Source organism: Hibiscus syriacus, unplaced genomic scaffold, assembly GCF_006381635.1.
Source record: "Hibiscus syriacus cultivar Baekdansim isolate YM2019G1 unplaced genomic scaffold, ASM638163v2 tig00111273_pilon, whole genome shotgun sequence".
Taxonomy (NCBI): domain Eukaryota; kingdom Viridiplantae; phylum Streptophyta; class Magnoliopsida; order Malvales; family Malvaceae; genus Hibiscus; species Hibiscus syriacus.
Genome location: NW_024063040.1, coordinates 2,140,023 through 2,155,926, shown reverse-complemented (window position 1 = coordinate 2,155,926; position 15,904 = coordinate 2,140,023). Strand labels below are relative to the sequence as shown.

General features: G+C 35.3%; 1 pseudogene; it reads right to left on the bottom strand.

Annotated features, from left to right (window-relative positions):
- Positions 1–1,061: 1,061 nt before the first annotated feature.
- Positions 1,062–2,665, bottom strand: LOC120157587 (annotated as a pseudogene).
- Between the last annotated feature and the right edge of the window lie 13,239 nt (positions 2,666–15,904).

Sequence of the window (15,904 nt, the reverse complement as noted above, 5' to 3'; positions counted from 1 at the left end):
AATCGATCACGCCCTAATCTAGATTAATTTGTTAGCATCTCTTTCATGTGAAAAACCAAGCTTTAGAACCAATTTTAACGCAATTTTTACCCCAATTATAATGTCTTGTATGTGTCGATATTACTCTCAATCAAAAAATAAGTTATATTACTACACTTCTACTCTTATAAATTATGCAATTTTCCATATTAACTACAAAAAAATCCCCCTCAATTATGCCTACCAAACCATTTTAGCATTTTGTTCATGCACAAAACAAGCTTTAAAACCATTTTCAGCCCAATTTTTAACCCGCTTGCGATATCTCGTATGTCTACATATTGGGCTCATCTAAAAGAAAAATTCGAATACCATGCCTTTAATCTTATAAATTACCAAAGTTTTGAGATTAAATACCCGAACATGCCTATCAGAACATGTGATTTGTGCTGGAAAACAACATACATCGCTCTTTGGAAAACGCGAGGTACCTTTAATACCACTCGCGATAAATTTCTCGGGACGATTCAATTTCTCGGCAATCTCGCTTTATGCAAAACACGAGGTATTAAATACCAATATTAAATTTCGTTCTCTGAAAAGTTCGTCCGACGGACGTTCCTCGTGCCTTGTAGAAAGAAAGGAAATTACACGTGTTTCGTGGGAAGCGAGTTAGTCGTGTGCATTTTGTGGGGGTATTTTTCTAATAAATTTACTAAGGTTGTTAGTCTTAAAAAAATAATTAATAGGGTTTTTAATATAATAACTGCTGTGGTTTAGACCTTCTGCTTTTTGGACTGAAAAATCTTAGACTTTTGCTTCTTAACTGAAGTATTTTTCCAACATATATTTTTCTCTAAAATTACTAGCCGTCTAGCAATGAGTCTGTCTAAAACTACTTTTGACCCCAAGCAAAATATTTTCTAAAGAGGACCACAATCAGCTACATTAGAGAAAAGAGGTATGTTCATCAAAAAGATTTAAGCCCTTTTAAGAGCTTTAAAATGGTTGCATTGCCACGAAAAAAATGTGGATAACTATGGATTAAAAATTAAAAGGGTCTGAAAAATCAAAGTCCGGTGTGATCATAAAAATGTTAAAATTAGGAATGGTATGAATGAGTTAGGAAAAACAAAAGTCATACGCATTGCCATGCAGATGCGGTAAGCAAGCACCTATCTTGCCACCCTAAAGAAAGAGTCATTGCTTCATCTCTTTCAAAAACTCTAAACCCACCATTGATCTCACTTTCACACTGAAGAGGGCAATAATGGGTGGTGATTTTCAGCAGAAGTTTGGCCTGTATCAAACACTTTGAACTCAATTTCATCCCTTCAAATCCATGCCTCTCCATCCTGCTTTTCCATGTCTCCATCTTCTCATATCTCCCACACCATTCACTGTTTTCCTCATCCTCGTCGCAGTTGATCATGCTTTTGATCTCTTTCCCTAGATGCTTTCTCTCTATGCTCAATCTATCTGCACTTTCCAGCGGCAGACAATCATCCAATGAATCAAACATGGCTGCAAAATAATGCAACGATTCCATAAATCTCGAAAGGAAGCTTCTTTGGCTTCGCCTACCTTCTTGTTCGACTAACACAACAATGGAAGGTCTAAGTGAATGCACTGATTTCATCGTCTCTGACACTTCCTTGAAGTTATTCAAAGTGTTCAAATGGAACGCCAGATTCACAGCAACCGTTTCGTTTTTCTTTGTACTAAGGTTAATCAGCTTGGATCCTCTTAACAGGCCTTGGAATTCGAACACCAGATTGCGAAACCCTTTGGCAAAGCTCACTAATCTACTCTCGGTTTCTTGCAGCTGTGATAAGCTTGTTGCGAAGCCGGTTAAACGAAGCGATACGCTGTTACCGGTCGTGGCCTTCTCGGAAAGAGATTGAATGAGAGAAGGCCATTGGAAGCCATAAGAGACATCAAAGTCGATAACATGCAATGCTCGGTTATTGAGGTCTTCTTCCTTCTCAAAGGCTTCGATTATAGCTTGGTTAGCGGTGAAATGAGCGAATTGGTAATAGGGTGACACCTTGTAAAGACAAGAGAAAGCTAGAATCTCTTCTTCAATGGTAGGCTCCTTCATGATCATGTCGTAGAATTGCGACTTTCGGGTGAGAAGCCTCGCAAGTAAGCCGTCGGCAAAATAAGCGACGACCCTTTGAACCGAATCCCCTGTTAACGACACGGTCCGGTAAAGTTGTGTGAGATGGTCCAAGGCCGAGTTTACATTGTTTTCGTCGACGAACGTCGCAGTGACGAGCAACAAATGGATCAAATGAAGGCCTTTACCGTCTTCGAGTACCGCAGCTTTTCCTTGTGATGATCGAGCTTTAACATCTCCTCTCTCACTTGAAGAAGCTTGATTATCTTCCCTTCGCAACCTTCGTATGACGATGGGACGTTGTTTAATGGCGTCTTGCAAGCATGAACGTTTCTCTTCCTCTTCTTGTTTTCGAACTTTTCGACGCTGGGATCCGCCATAATTGCCAGGCTGAGATTCAGTGGCTCCTCCTCGTATGAATCTTCTTCCATGATCATGCTTCGACAGAAAGAGTTAACGAATAGATCCGAGAGAAAGATTTGAAGAAGCACACAAGATTTTATGACATGAACGAGGCTTAACATTTAATGGGCAAGAATAGCTTGAGAATAACCCCTGAAAATTCCCTTGTGTCATTACATGTGAAAGGAACCAAAAGATTAAATATAAGGAGGGAGAGAGGGGAGGGGGAGTGGTGGAAGATTTTCATGGTTAAATTATGGTCTTGGCCTCTTTATTATTCTCATATTTAAAATTAGTTCTTATACTTCAATTTAATGTAATTTGGTTCTTTATTCTTATAATATATTAGTTAGACCTAACCGTAGTTATTCATGGTGGCAAACACCTCTTCCAACAGGAAAAAGGTGTATGCCGACATAATTAGTTGGATCTTCATGTCATTATTTTAATCAGAATACTTAACCATTCATATTAACTAGTGGCGTTATAAAAGCAAATGATCAAATTGTACCAAATGAAAATATGAAGGCTAAATCTTAAATTTGAACAGAGTATAAGGATTTAAACAATAATTTGACATTCTGCTAATTAGTTTTTCAATTGGATAAAATAAGGGAGCCATTGAATTCTGATGAATAAATGTGTTAGGTGAAGAAATCATTTAGACTTTTTTCCCTCTCAAATGAAAAATGGTTTTGGAAAAGCTATGTGAAATGTAATTCTGGAGTTGGGGAAGGTAGGCTTGAAAGATGCCAAATTAAAGTGGGAAAAAGCCATGGGATCAGAAACATTAACCTACCCACCGCCCCCACCTTTTATCAAATGCATTCATATATAATTTTAAGATAGAACGTATATTTGATTTAAATCTAAATATATATAAATTAAATTACTCAAATTCATGTCATTTAATAACAACATGGTCGGTTTGTCTAGAGATTATTACGTATGTTTACCCAATGATTTTTCTTGTAGCAATACAAGGTCATAAGGTACTTTTCCCCCTTATAAGTCTTAGAATGGATTTTTAATTAGGTTCGTTCTCTTAAAAGAAAGGCAAAATGGTAATTTTTGTCCCTGTAGTAGACTTAATTTATCACTTTCGTCCCTATCGTATTTTCGCATTAATTTAGCTCTCGAAGTTGCTCAATTACATCATTCTATAACACTACCCCTAATTAAAACCCTAAGCCTTAAACTCTAAATCTTAAAATATAATCATAAATTAGGGTTTATAATATAATTTAAGATTTTGAGTTAGATGAAATGTATAAAATGATGTAATTAAATAATTTTAAGAATTAAATTAATGCGAAAATATGATAGACACAAAAATAATAAATTTAATATAGTATAAATTAAAGGTGACCTTCAACCGAAAAAAATGATAGCTTAAGGGGTTGAGGCATAAAACAAAAGTGATACTATGTCGATCCCAAGGAATAATCCGAATATGCATTGGAAGAAACGTTTGAATGTGTCTCAAGAAGCAAGCATTGGACCTCAAAACAACAAAACAAAACAAGATCGTGTGCAACCTTTATGTTTACGGGCAAATTGAGCAATCTCGTACACATCCATAGATGTATAAGTAAAGTCAGCTTAATATAAGGTTAAAAAAAATGTTATCGGAAATGTTAATATTTTTTTAATATTTTTGATAGAACGTTATTTAAAATATTATTTTTTCTACGGAAAATATTAATATAAAAAAAATTCATTTTAGGTAACAAAATTAATATTTTCAGTAGAAAAATAATATTTTAAGTAGCGTTCTATCAAAAATATCAAAAAATTATTAACATTTTCGATAACGTTTTTTTATTAACCTTATATTAAATTATCTTGCACCAGAAGTATCCGTACATCAATGCACAACAAAACAATCTTATTAATGGATGCAATATTTGATGCTGTCCCTTCACTGTGAGGTCGGCACATGGCAACTTCCCACACAGCAACTGATAAATGAAGAAAGACAGTAGTAGTAGTAGTACAAATTTTGGATAATAAAACAACATTCACATTTATAGCATATTCAACCATCAAGTTGAGTTGCAGATTATCTAATAGTTGAGATTTATTAATCAGGAGGAAAATCTGAAACCTGAGACTTCTTGGCGTATCACTTTGATTGCCAAGTTAAAGGCGTGTATGATGTGCTAGCATTTAGCAATAATGACATGGGGATCTCAATTCAAAGATGTGATATCATTATTTTAGATATCATATTTCCTTCATTATTTAATTAATTGCCCACCATGACAATCACTCTATCATTAGGGTTTTTAACTATTAATATGCTATATATTGATTGATTATTTTAAATATGATTTTATAGAGGTCTATTATGAGGTGATCATTCTAATTCAGTTTGTTATATTCACAATCGTTAGAATTTAGACCCTTAATATAATCTAAGAAATATAATGTCTCGTCCCACTAGACCAACTAATTGATGATTACGTAAATTTTTCATTTTTTTAATCAAATTGAAAAGACAAAAACAGGGAGCTAAATAAAGAGATAAGTAAAGGAGACTAAATCTAATAATAGCAATAGGTAGCTGAGATTACAAGGTGATACCTACTTTGGCTTTTACTTTGTCATTGCCTTGCCACCAATGGTTTGAATAATGTTGATATAGTTGCACATTAAAAAAGGTAGAGGAAAGCTCTATTCTACAGCCTAAATCCAGTAAATAAAAAGCAGCCAAGTTTGTCTTATTTTCTTCTTTTGATTCCTTACAATAATAAAGGTCACTTTCTCACCAAATTCATTTGTCCTTTTAACACATCAAACGGCAGAATCTTATTTTTGTTAGATATGGTATGAATCATTCAATGCTTTCATTGTCTGCAAATCTTTCACTGTTATTAGTCTTAAGAAAAATCATTAGAGATTAAAAAACGATTATAATGATTAAATATTAATTCAAATAATATTATTACTATCATTGTATTATCTAGTACGTCGTAAGCTCATATGAACTTGAATTCAATTATCTTTGAGATTATGAACAGTTTAGATTTGAACGTACAAAATCCAATACTTTTTGTGCATTTAAAAAGCACATTTTGGCCAGCAGTTCAACACTGAACTATAGACCTTAGAAATCGAAGCTCTTGTTAACGGGACAACTCAACTTTTAATTTTCTATAGTTTGCTCTTCTGGCAGTTCCCGTGGCGGTGGAGTGAACAATGGAAGTGTCAATAGAATTAATGAGTATATTGAGAGCATTAGAGTCTCAAGATTTAGAGCATATTCCAATTAATATAAATCATTGAAATATTAAGTAGATATAATATTAGTTGCTCCTAATTTCTTGTTCATAAAAAAATAAATAATTATATTTGAATGGTACAATGCATAGTTTTTTTATTATTAAAATAGTAAAGCAGAGCAGAAACTTAGCTAGGATCACACAAGTCTTTCTGCAACAAATCCATCACTTCCACTGGAGCCACGGTTAACATTCGAGTCCCAATAGGGTATCCTCTGCCATCGTCGTCAGTTTATCCGCAAGATTACAATGTCGGAGAATATGGTTTATATCTTCAGCTCCTCCATCACAAATCTGGCAACCTATCGTGTTTGAAATATGACGCCTTGCTCGTTCAACATTAGTGAGGAGACGGTCATGCGTCGCCGTCCAAAGAAATATTCTCACCCGTTGAGGCACAGCTAGGTCCTTATTAAGCTCCAATCAAAACGATTATCCCCTTCCTCCAAATTAGTAATAAAATGATAAGCCGATTTAGATGAAAATCGACAATCATTTTCTATCTCCACCCGGGAACATCCTGGCCAGTCAGTGCTCGGGGGGGTACAGCCGCAATGCACTGAAAAATGTGCTCTGGAAGAATAGACGATTGTTTCGCCCAGTCCTAGACCTACACAGTGTAACTATGGTGCAGGCTGGTGTAGGAGCTGGAGAAATATTGCCTTTATAGAAGAAAATCAGTCGCTCCTCCTTTGCCAACCCGTGATCATACTAAAAGTCAGTGCACTCATCATCATGATATTCCACGATATGCACTCGTTAAATTCATTCCAGATGCACTTAAGCCTTTCCAAAGTCTAGAACCATTGGGGCCATTAAGAGTGAAAGGTACAGTACCCTCCCAGTTATACTTTGCTCGAATAATTTCTCCGGCTTAGTAACCAATTGAAATCCAATCTTCATCAAATAAGCCTTATTCTGATGAAAATTCAACATGACCATTCCTCCTTTTTGACTGGTTTTCGCATCGTCTCCCAATTTACAGGGAAATACCAGTAGCACCTCTACTCGTACCCCAAATATATCGACAAATTAATTTCTATATTTCCTCGCATAATCCTTTAGGGACCCAAGTTGACTACAGAACATATTCCGGGATAGCATGTAAAATAGTCTTCGCAAGAGTTATAAGTCCTGCAAGAGACCCACCTTGATAATCGTTGATTCATTTGATCAAGAAATACACATAAGTAGCCTTTGTAACTCTACTATGTAACATGGAACACCTAGGTATTTGTCGAGATCTTCAACTTCACATACCCAAAATGTATTGCAATATTACCTCTCATGGTCGGAGAATAATTCTTCGAGAAGAATATCTGGGTTTTCAGTCCACTAACACGATGACCGACCCCTAACAAAAATGATCAAGCACCTCTTTAATTGTACCACATTAGGATATATCAGCCTCCACAAAAAGAACTAAATCATTATAGGACAAGATGTGCAATAAACTATGACCATTTCTAAAAGATGATTAGGTTTCCAGCCACCCGAAATAACTCTGGCCTCAATCATTTGAGATAACTCTCCATATATAAGATATAACAGATACGAAGATAAAGGATCTACTTGTCGGATGCCTCGAAATGATTTAAAAGGATCTGTCAATTTCTGATTCCATACAATTTGAGTAGAAGCAGTGCGAACATAAGTCATGATGAGATTCCTGAATTTACCGGATAAACAATAGCTTGTAAATTATCGACAATATAAGCCCATTCAAGGCAATCATATGCCTTCTCTAAATCCACTTTAATAGCCATCCACCTCGTCTGTCGGATTTTTTTTTATCATATAATGATCGCCTCTTCAGCCAAAACTATACTATCAGTAATTGTCTGACTCGGGACAAAGCTTGTCTGATTCTGGGTGACCCAACTAGGAAGAAACGGTTTAAGCGACAAACTAGAAGCTTAGTAATAGTCTTGACGTTGCATAAGCTTATCGATCAGATTTGGCTAAGAGAGATAGGACTACTAACCTTAGGGATCAATGTGAGAATAGTTTCAATTGACCCACTCTTCCAGATGTCCGTCTCAAAAAAGTTATTAACAAAGCAAAACACCAATGCCCTATGGTCCCCCAGTTCTTTTGGAGAAAAGCAGCATGAAGACATATGTCCCAAAAGCCTTCAAATAAGACATACTAAACACCACATCACCCACTTCCTCATGAGTAACATCTCTCAATAAAGGTCACACTCCACAGTTCCTCTTCTTGGAATTGAATGAATTACACGCTTCCACCGCTACAAGATTGGAACTCGACTCATAGTAAAAGAGATTGAAATAATAGTTCACGGTATGGTCCTTAAGCATAGTATTATCGCTAACCAAGTCTCACCCAAAAGTAATGGCAGACCAATTTATTATGTTTGTACCCCATTCGAGATCGATTTGTAGCGCGATTTCTATATCAAAAGCTCTCCTCCTGATTAAGGACCAAGCCCAATTCTTTTTTGTGCATCTCCAACTCCAAGAGATACTGGTTATTAGAGTCCTCATTAGCTTTTTCCACACCTTTAACACGTGCAACAACAGAGACTTTTACTTGCCAATGTGACCAAAAACATCCTTATTCCATTGAAAACTTTTAGTTTGGAACTCCATAATGTCTTCATAGATTCTTTTATCTCATTCCCACAAACTCCTCAGCAAATTAGGAAATCAGCATGCTCAGACCATGAATCAATGTAGCGAAAAGGCCTAGCATGAACATCCGTTCTTCTGTTTCCAAAGACAAGTATAGTTACCACCACAGGTGCCAGTTGGCAAAACAAGGGCTCTTGGGATTATGAGTTGGTCTCATGTCCTAAGTTCGAACCGCGTTGATTGGGAATCCTGGAAAAAGGCGGAGGGACAGAATGATAGGTTCTTTGAGCTCCGGAAGTTGCTTCGGGTTCTTTAGCCTGACCTTGAGAGGTCCTACGTTATCAAAAAAAAAAAAAATACAAGTAATAGTGGACGATGGTCCGACCCCAATTTTACAGGTGAATAACCTCCGAGTTACCAAAGCAATTATACCAATGGTCATTACAAATTTCATCTATCCAACCGCTGGAAGAGGGAGCCCCATTTCCATATAAATCTAGAACCACTAAAACTCATATGAATCAGACTAGAATCAAACATAAATTCACAGAATTTCAGACACCCACCATTATGACATTGAGAACCCCTTGTCTCCACATGGATACCATAACATTAAAGTCCCCCCGATGACCCACGGTCAGCTACCATTGGGATTTAAGGCTTTCCGTAAACGACTTCTAGTTCCGTCTTCAGGACCGCATAGACAAATGTTACGAAGAAGTCACAGTCCCCATTCGGAAAGAGCACGCCCCATGAATAAACTGCTGAGAAATTGCAAGAATAGATAAATGAACAAAATTTTGCCAAAGTATCCAAATACTCCAGAAAAACCCGTTGCCTCAACCCTTTAAGAGAAATCAAAGCCAAACTTCCGAATAAATCATCCGTAGCTTTCCCGCTAATGCGAGGTTTTAAAAGAGCAACAATATTTGGTCGTTGGAGCTCCATTAAAGTCTTAAAATTAAGGTTGAAATCAGGGTCTTTAGTACCCTGGACATTCCAGAAAATGATCTTAGTCATTAAAAATAAATTAGAAAAGATAGCTGGATTAGACCTGTGAAGATATTCATTTTTTTCATTTAAACGTTATTTATATTATTATTATCATTATATTTATTATTATTATAATAATAATTATTATTATTATATATATTATTATTAATATTACAAAACTCAAATGGAATCCCAATTATAAACTTGGTGGCCCAGACCAATGAGCCCATAACAACACTAACAGATTAGGGTTTTCTTATTCCTCAGCCGCCATCTTCAATTTCAGCCGTTGGATCTGGTTTGATCCAACGGTCCACAGTTTACCAGAGGAAATCCTAGGGTATCAATACCCTAGGGACACGTCTCAGCACCGCCGTAGATTCCAGAAGACCACGCGGCGCTGCTTCAGCCTCGCCGCCACTCCAGCCGCACATGTCATCCAAACGGTGAGTCACCACTGGGAGTCCGGTGACTCACTGAACTCCACTCTTCGGACCGGTCCGAGACGAGCGTCGGTGATGGCTATAAAGCCATCACCCAACCTGCAAAGAAGAGACCACGACAACAAACGGAAAAAAAGAAAAGAAAGAAACAACAAGGAAAGAAAAGAGCGATCAAACCAGCAACTCCAAACGTCAAAATAAGCAAAGAGAAGACGGAGAAATACTTACCGAGGAAGCTGCAGCATCACCAGAACCTTCACGCGTCATCGGAAACCTTCGAAAAACGAAGGTATTTTTGTAGATTTGCTCCAATAGAGAATATTTTAAGGGAAACGGTCATCGGAACCATCAATAGGATGGTCCGATCTACGTTTAGGTGTAAAAAAAAAAATTCGGCCACCGGATGCGGTGGCTGGCGGTGTGGATTACGGCGGCAGACAGCTGCCGGCCGACGACCGGCTTCCCTCCGATGAGGGAAGCTAGAGAGAGGCGAGAGAATTCTTCTCTCTCAGTTAGAGAGAGAAGAGAAAGGAACGAAGTGAAGATGCTGGCCCTTCGGGCCAGCCGGTTGAAGGGATATATACCCCTTCCCAAACGACGCCGTTTAGGGGAGGGGTATATCCGTAATTTCCTTTTGGCTAAACCATTTCCGCAGTCATCTTAATTTTGTAACATTCCATTTTAGTCACTAAATCGAGTTTATAATCCTTTTAATTCGGTTCTTTAATTTCAATTTTATTTATTTTAGTCCTTTATATTAAAATAATATATATATAGGGTAAATAACAGATTTAGTCCTATAATTTTAATAATTAATATTTTAATCTGAATAGTATGTTTTAATTTATTTTATTCTAATATCCGAATTTTATATAGTTTTATTTTAGTCACTAAATTAATAAATAAGAAAATAGCATGTTTAATCCCTATAATTTTGATTAATATTGAATTAGGTTTTTAATTTTAATTTACTATAATTTAGTCAATAATTTTAAATATTTTTATTTATTGCTTTTAAATATATAGTTCTAATTGTATTTTTATTATTTTAATTTTACTTGTTTATATATTTAAATATTTTTATTATTATTATGTAGTCATAAATATATATATAATAAATAAATATTTATTTTTTTAAATAAATTATTTTAACATTTATTTTTCAATTTCGAAGAAAATGGCAGTCTTAATACAACTGGATGTCCTATTCTGATATTTTAAAATTAAATATTATAAAAAATATTATTTAATTTTATGTAAATTAATATTTATTAATATCAAAGAAAAGAGATGTCTTAAGGCACCTAGAAGTCCTTTTCCGATATTTTTAAATAAATAAATATTTTTATATAATTTCGAAATAATAGGATTATAAATTAAATAAATTTTGAATTTTTTTAATAGAGACAATTTATAATTAAAAAGTACCAATTTTGGGCGTTGTAGGGGTGCTAATCCTTCCCTAAACGTAACCGACCACGAATCCCTTTTTATTATTAAAAAGAACGAATTTTTGGTTATAAACGCAGATCAGTTCATCTTTTAACTGATGTTTTCTTAAAACTCTTTTAAAAGATAATTTTTAGGTATTCGACCTACCTAACCCAAAAGGCCAATGGCGACTCCCAAATTATTTTAAAAACCATTTATTCACATCACTTTTTCCGCCAAGTATTTAAAATTTCGTGCCCGGACGAAAACCGGTTACGACAGCTTGGCGACTCCACTGGGGACCATCATGCTTTGAAATTAATTATAAATTGTCTCTATTAATTAGAAGAAAAAATTCATTTATTTAATTTTTAATTATTTTCTTTCAAAATTTTTATTTATTATTTTTATATTTTTTGTTAATATTTTTTTCAGGTATTAATTATTTTATTTATCTGTTAGAGGTTTGAACATTTCTCCTCACACACAACACTTGCATTGCATAACATAAAGCTCTATAATTGAGTTTGTCCCTTTTAAGTGGGAGTGAAAGCGACGTCTTCGTGAGAATTTATTCTCCGTGTCAGACCTAGCAAGTAACTTTCGGGGTTCATATGCTCTATGTCTTCGTGAGAATTTATTCTCCGTGTCAGGTATAGAGAAATGTATCGCCTCGAATTGAACTCGATCCGCTTAAGTCTGTAATGGACTAGGATTGAGGGTTGACAGCCCAAAAGGGCATCAACAAGGACAGTTCGAGTACCTTTACTCCTAGAACTAAAACCTGCATATATAAACCCTAGAAACTCTCCTGATCTGAAACCATTGTAAATAGGTATACACAAAGGAGAAATAAGTTCTAGCTTTTAATTTATTCATTATTTTTTCTGAATAAATGCCTGCGAACTAGAAATCATGCAGTTAGGTTAAATTTTCCAAACAAAGCATGGAACTAGAAAGCATGAGGTTAGGATTATACTTTGATAAATAGGATCTTTTCTTTCCATTAATTGATACTAATCAATTTCTTTTTTCACTTCTCATTTTTCATACATATTGTTTGCTCTAAACTTGTTTATATTGATTTCTTTTGTTTGCATTGCATGATCATGGCATAATCAAAAGGTGTTGACTTGAAAGACTGTTCATCATATTGGAAAGAAATCGTAAATGGACAAAAAGTTTTATGATCAAACAAAATATGATGCAGCCAAGGAAAGACATCCTGAAGAAACTCTGAAGATAGAAATGACCAATGTACATAGAGAACCGGTTATATTAATACCAAAAGTATTACACAAAGATCCTACCAGATTGATACCAAAAGCAGTCTATGATAAGAACAACAGTCAGGGTATTCAGAGTAGTGGAGGTTTTTATGAAGCTCAAGCATGTTATTTGAAGGACTTGAACGACCAAAACAAGAAATTGAGCACAGAAATAAAAACCATACAGGAAGATTTCCAAAAGATCAGTCAAGCCTTTCAAAATGCTAGTATAGGGAACACCCCAGAAGAGTGGATAACAGGGATCACCAAGCTGAAAAAGAACTGCAACATATATGAAGATCTTGTTCAAGAACTTCTTAGACAGAAAGGATCTCTTACAAGGGAAAATGAGCAACTTCGAGAAGTGACACAGAAGATGAAAGAGAATGTCATAGAAGAAGTTGCAGTCCAGACAAACAATATGGTTCTTAAATGATAGATTTAGCTGATTTTACAAGGAGATGAAGCAGACTGAAGACTCAAATTTTTGAGCATGAATGAAAACTAATTAGGCTTTGGAAAAGTTAGGAGTAAAATATATCCCTATATGTAAAGTTTTGTTTGATGTACCGAAACTTTTATGTTCAATGAAATCTGTTCTAAGATGATCACTCTTGAGTAACACCTTTTCATACATGCATTTGTATTTTGCATTTGTACATTTTTACGTTTGTATTTACATTTACATTTTTAAATTTACATCATGCATTAAAACATATTTAATTAAATAATAATGTTTATTTATTTTCAATATCAAAGAAAATGGCAGTCTTAATATAACTGGATGTCATATTCTGGTATTTTAAATAATTTACATTTACATTTTACAATTGCATTTACATTTGGCATCTTTGCATTTGTATTTTTATGTTTGCTTTTGTATTGCACAATTTGTATTCTTATTATTACATTCACATATTTACATTTGCATTTGGAATCTTTGCATTTTTTATGTCATAATACATTAAAACATTTATTCATTAAAATAAGGATTTCAAACGAAGTGATCTTGGTTTTTCCTTGAAGCAAGAACGCTCAGCACGACACAAGAAAAATGTCTAAAGAAACTGAAGATAGGCTATCCAAATTAGAGATAGAGCAAAAAGAGTCACAGGAAAAATTGAGGAGCAAGTTGGCACAAATCGAAGCTAATTCTCAGATCGATCTACTGAACAATATGAAAGAAATGATTGAGAAGCATTTGACTGCTAGAAAGAATCTTGTTGAAAACTCCACAAATCCTCTGGGTATTACGCCTGCTCATATTCCTGAGCACACCTCTGTACGTCAGGAAATCCAATCACCAGTTCACTTCACTGTTAAGAAACAACAATATCAGGCTGGAGTTTTGTTCCCCACTGACTGTCTTACTGCTTCTGGGTTAAAGCCAAATGAATTCTGTACTACTTCTAGAGAGACGGTTGAGTCATTTTATGAGTTTGATGCCAAAGAACTGAACTTGGTCCCCGACTTAATTATCCCACCAAATTTTAAAATTCCAAATTTTGAGAAGTATAATGGGACCACATATCCTGAATATCATATCACTATGTACTGTCATCGTATGACTGGCTATGTAGAGAATGAAAAATTGTTGATCCACTGTTTCCAAGACAGTTTATCCAGGTCTGCATCCAAATGGTATAATAAGCTAAAACGTACTCAAATACGTTCTTGGAGGGATTTAGCTCAAGCTTTTTTGGGTCAATACAAGCACATGACTGATATGGCCCCTGATTGAACAATGTTGCAAAGCATGAATATGAAGTGCAATGAAAGCTTTCGACAATATCACAATGATGGAAAGACGTTGCTTCTCAAGTACATCCACCATTGACTGAAAAGAGTTCACTACTTTGTTCATCAGCACATTAAAATTTCCTTATGTTAATCACATGATAGGGGCTTCCACTAATAATTTCTCTGACATCGACATGATTGAAGAAATGATCGAAATACCTATCAAGAATGGCAAGATAAGCGGCTCTGACGATACTAACGTCGAGAAAGAAACTGAAGTTAATATAATGAGGTCTTATTCAGTTAAACATGGTGTCAAACCTTATAAAGTGGTCAAGAAGAAAAAGAATGTGCAGGGTTTTCAATTTCCTCCCTTCCATTGTTCGAGTGAAAAACTGCATTCAAAAATGCTCTCAGCCAGATTAACTACTCCACGACTTGTTCCACCACAGTGGCCTCCAAATGAGAATTGAACCTATAAGGAGGTTCATTGGAAAAATCAGACTGGAATTTCAAATTGTTCAGCTAAGGTTCCTGGTAACCTTGAGGGAAATTTCCAAGATCCTTTAGAGCAAACAATTCAAAAATATAAGGTAAAAGAAGGGGTGAAGGTTCAATGTTCAGAAATTGTTGCTTCAACAGAGACTAATGTGACCAAATCCTGCAAAGAAAATGGGAAAAGAAATCAAAAGGCTCCCATGGATGTAATTCGAGATTGGCCTATAGGTCTAAGAAAGAATGAGGCAGATATAACCCAGAAGACACCTCAGATACATGTATCAGATTTTCTGAAAACCAGTAAGGCAAAGGACAACTTAAGAAATCTGGTTAATATTACCCCAGTTATAGCTGAAATGAGCATTCAGAACCCCCTCGATAACATGAGAGCATTCATTCGTTCAGAATGATCAAAGAAAATGATAGCCTCGCGAGCGAGAAAAACTCTGAAGGTGTTTCAAGAATCTATCTCAGACATGTACCCTCATTTGGTTAAAGGTCAATACATTACACCAAGATTGGTGAAGGTGTCACCAAAGCCTTATGCCCATTGCTATGATCAAAATATCTTCTGTAATTTTCACTTGGGAGTATCTGGACATTCAACAGGGAATTATTGGTCACTGTTAAAGGAAATAGAGACGCTCGTCAACAAGGGAGTCTTGACACAAGAAACGATCAAGGAATGGGGGGAAAATAAGGATAAAATTCCTGGGCCAAGTACACAGCCAATAATAGAGGAGTAATGATGCATAAACAAGTGGAAGTGTTATTTACCACTGTAGTACTTTCTATTTTCAGCATCTTGCTTGAATATGTTTTTTGTTCATTTCTCCGCCTTTTGTGCAATAAATAAATATGTGTTTCTTTTATGGTTATGAGCAAGGAGTCAAATTTTAATCTTGAGATTATTGAGTATCAAGTAGATTAAATATTCTTTTAATTTTTCAAGAGTTATAGATCTATTGGCAAGTGGTAAAATTATATCTTCAATATCCCATCCAATGCCAATTACTCAAACCAAATCCTGACACTACAAAGATTCTGAAGAAATGTCTCCACCTGTTTTTACACCTACTCCAGATGTTTACCTTTTCGGGTATAGTTGATTGATGATACTACATTCCACCATATACATGACTTCAAAAGTCAC